We start from the raw sequence: 3,487 nt of genomic DNA on the forward strand, positions 1-3,487 counted from the left end.
CACAGCGCCCGGCCGGATTCATTATTTTTAAAAAGTGTCTCTTATCTCTATTATTGCATTTTCTTTTCTCTCTCTTTTCAAGCAGATGATGGGAGTCCAAGTTTTAAGGTGACATGTGTTGCCCGTGCCCCCCTCCCCCCCCCGTGTTCTTATTCATTTACCTCTCATGTTGCTCCAGCATATTGTGGGGGCACCAATGTTAAGGTCGGGTGCGTTGCCCTCTCCCAGCCTCCCCCCTCGGGTCAGAGCTTCAAGTGCGCCCATCCCCCAGTCGGTGCGCACCCACCCCATTCCTAATGGATGTGTATGCCCATCCCCTCCCCCCACCCGCCCGACACCCACCCGAAGAAGGTGATTCCTCTGTGTCCACTTAGGTGTCCATCGGTTCGTACCCATTTGCTGGTGAGCGCGAGCACGTGGTGCTCGTGTGTCCATTCTTGGGATACTTGGCTTACTGGAACGGGTTCCAGCTCTGGCCAGGAGAACCACGAGAGGTGCCCCCTCAGCGCTGCTCCTCATAGCCGAATAGCACTCCGTGGTGTCCACGCGCCACATTTTATTTACCCACTCGTGGGTCGATGGGCACTCGGGTGGCTTCCAGGTCTTTGCGATTGTGACTTGTGCCCTGACTCTAACCCTAACCCTTACCCAGCCCGTCTCCTCCACGGCCCCTGCCTGACTGACTCCTTCCCGCCCGGCCTGTCACCTGTCACCGTCCTCTGCCCCTGCCTGACACGCTCCTCCCCGCCCGGGCCGTCACCGTCCTCGGCCCCTGCCTGACGGGGCTCCTCCGTCGCCTGGGCCTTCCAAGGGCTTGGTGTGGACGCTGGTTCCAGGACGCCCTCCCAGGAACCCGGTAGCAGGGCGGCCGCAGCGTCTCGCGCAACCCAACCGTCCGCCGGCTGGCCGCCGTGGCTAAGTGGCCTGCGGGGGACGTGCTCCCGCTGTGCCGTGGGGGCCCAGCCTGGTGTCTTCTCTGAGGCCCCACGGCTGCCGCTCCCCGCAAGGGGATAGCCGCGGAGGTGGGGACCGCCTCCTCGTGGGGACGTACACCCAGCTCTCCACGTCGGATTCCGGGGCTCTCTGTCCTGCCAGAAGGCCCAGCTGGCCTGCGGGTCCTTAGAGTGGCAAAAACATCCGAAAACTGAGATTGAGGGTCCGGTGGGTGTCTGCACTTTTGTGCTGGGCACCCCAGGGAGGCCCGGGGGCTGGCTGGACAATGCGGTCTGCTGGGCTGGGGGGGGTTTGGAGGAGCAACTGATGCCCTTTGCACTTTGGGTAGCAAGTGTCTGAGGTGTCTCTGGGCCCTGTGCCATGTGGGGGCGGGGGCGGGGGCGGGGTGGGAGGAGGAGGAGGAGGAGGAGGAGGAGGAGGAGGTGGGAAGGGCCGTGGCCTGCAGTCGTGTTCCCCGGGGTGGCACAGCATGTGGCTTCTTCCACAGGCTGCTTGGCCTGGGCTCCCTGCACCTGGGCCTTTGGAGGACTGGCCCTGTGCTTGCCAACACTTCCTGCAGGGACCCAGAGCTGGGAGGTTGCATCTCTCAGCCCTGGGTCGGGCAGAGCCCCAGCGGGCCATGCCCACAACCTCTCTCAGCACGGGTCCCCCAGAAGGCTCCTTTGGGACCAGGATTCTCTTGCGGGTGACTCTTTAAGGTCTGGCCCCTGGATGGAGGGGCACCAGGAGTAGAGGAGCAGGAAGGGGAAGGGGGTGGCCATGCGAGGGGACACTTTCAGGCCAAGTCCCAGCTTCAGCCTGATCCTCCTGGGAACCCCGGGGTGGACATCACACCTCCTGGTTGCCCCGCTCTGAGACAAGGAGCCGGGCTTCGCATTCCCACAGCAGCCAGTCGTGGGCTGAGGACACCTGGGGCGTTGGGAACTCCCTGGCTTCTCCTTGGATTAACATCTGGAGCTGCTTGTGAATTGTGCCGCCACACACACCCGAGTGCAGGTGTCTTCTGCACAGACTGCGGGCCTCGCTCTTCTGAATGCCGCTAGCTCGCCACCCACCCACGGGAGAACCTGGTCAGGGTACTTTCTCTCAGGGGCAGACTCTCATCCGGGCGGGGGGCTACCGGTGTCTCTGTTTGCTCCTTTCTTTCTTCCATTTCGGGAAAGGCTTCCTTACTGGGTGTGGAAATCTCCTATGCCTTTCCTCGCCTATTCTGTCGGCTCTAAAATTCTCTTTCGGTTGCCACCCTCACAGATGGATTAGGAAACTCTTTGCGGTGCACTCATTAGTGAAATGACCTCAATGACGCTGGAATCCAATATCTAATCGCCGATTTTTAGCGAGTCCACACGCCAGGGTGGTTGGGGTCCAATGCAGCCCCGGCCAGGCCCAGGCCCCTTGGACTGGGCCACAGGAGGACACAGAGGAGGGTCCCGGCCCCCACGGTAGCGGTGCGGGCAGTTCTCCAAGGGCTTGGGTGTTTTCCAGAGGGAGGAGATGGAGGGGACTGATTTCTTCAGCGCCCCACAGACCACGCCACCCCACCCCACCCATGGGACACATCCCGAGAGAGAGAGAGAGAGAGAGAGAGAGAGACGCCCCATACACTGGCTCCCCTCCCCCGTGCGCTGTGCCCCAGCCCTGGCCCGGGGGAATAGGCGGCCGCGGGGCCACAGGGTGGGGGGCACAGCTGAAAGGGGTTGTGGGGGAGGGCGGCCCCTGGCTGGGGTCAAAGGGCGAGCGCCCCGCCCCGCCCACCCGCCCGTGCGCAGTCAGCGGCCCCGGAGGCGCGCTGGGGGTGGGGGGCGGGGAGGTGAAGGAGGCCAGGCGAGGAGAGGAGGGGGGCTGGAAGGTCTCCACCTTGGCGGGTCCAGCCGTGGAGGCGCATCTTGTGTGAGTGTGAGTGAGTGAGTGAGTGTGAGTGTGAGTGTGTGTGTATAGAGAGACAGCCCCCAACCCCGGCCCGCCGCTCCCTGCCCGCCCCGCCTGTCACCCCGTCCCTCGGAGCCCACGGGACCCGGCCGGCGAACTCAACAGGCCCGGCCCGGCGCGGGGCCTGGGGCGGGAGGAGGCGGCGGGGAAGCGCAGAGAGGCTCGGCTTCTCGAGCGGGGCAGGGGAGCCCTCCGCCGTCCACGACCACACCACCCCGAACGCGCCCGATCCCGTCTGGTCTCGGAAGCTAAGCAGGGTCGGGCCTGGTTAGAACTTGGATGGGAGACCGCCCGGGAATACCGGGTGCCATAGGCTTCTTCTTCTTTTTTTTTTTTTTTTTGCCTCTGGTTCTGTCGCGTTTCTGGGAGTGCGGGGGCGGCCCGGGGTGGGGGTGACCCCCACCCTCAGCGCCCGCCGCGGTGCCTGGCGCCCCAGCCCGCACCGTGGGGCCTCCTCTTGTCCTGAGCCGAGCCGTGACACCGCCGCCACGCGGCAGCATGCGTGGCTTCTGGACAGTCAGGTCTCAGACCAAAGGTCTGCTCTGTGGGAGCCGACACGCTGGAGGAAACCTTGAGAGTCTGAGAGGGGAGGGAGTTCCAGAAG

General features: G+C 64.2%; 1 pseudogene; it reads left to right on the forward strand.

Moving 5' to 3' along the window:
* The first annotated feature begins 3,080 nt into the window (after positions 1-3,080).
* On the forward strand, positions 3,081-3,199 carry LOC142869048 (uncharacterized; annotated as a pseudogene).
* The last annotated feature ends 288 nt before the right edge of the window (positions 3,200-3,487 follow it).

Source organism: Microcebus murinus, unplaced genomic scaffold (genome assembly GCF_040939455.1).
Source record: "Microcebus murinus isolate Inina unplaced genomic scaffold, M.murinus_Inina_mat1.0 scaf052_hap2_Mmur4.0, whole genome shotgun sequence".
Taxonomy (NCBI): Eukaryota; Metazoa; Chordata; class Mammalia; order Primates; family Cheirogaleidae; genus Microcebus; species Microcebus murinus.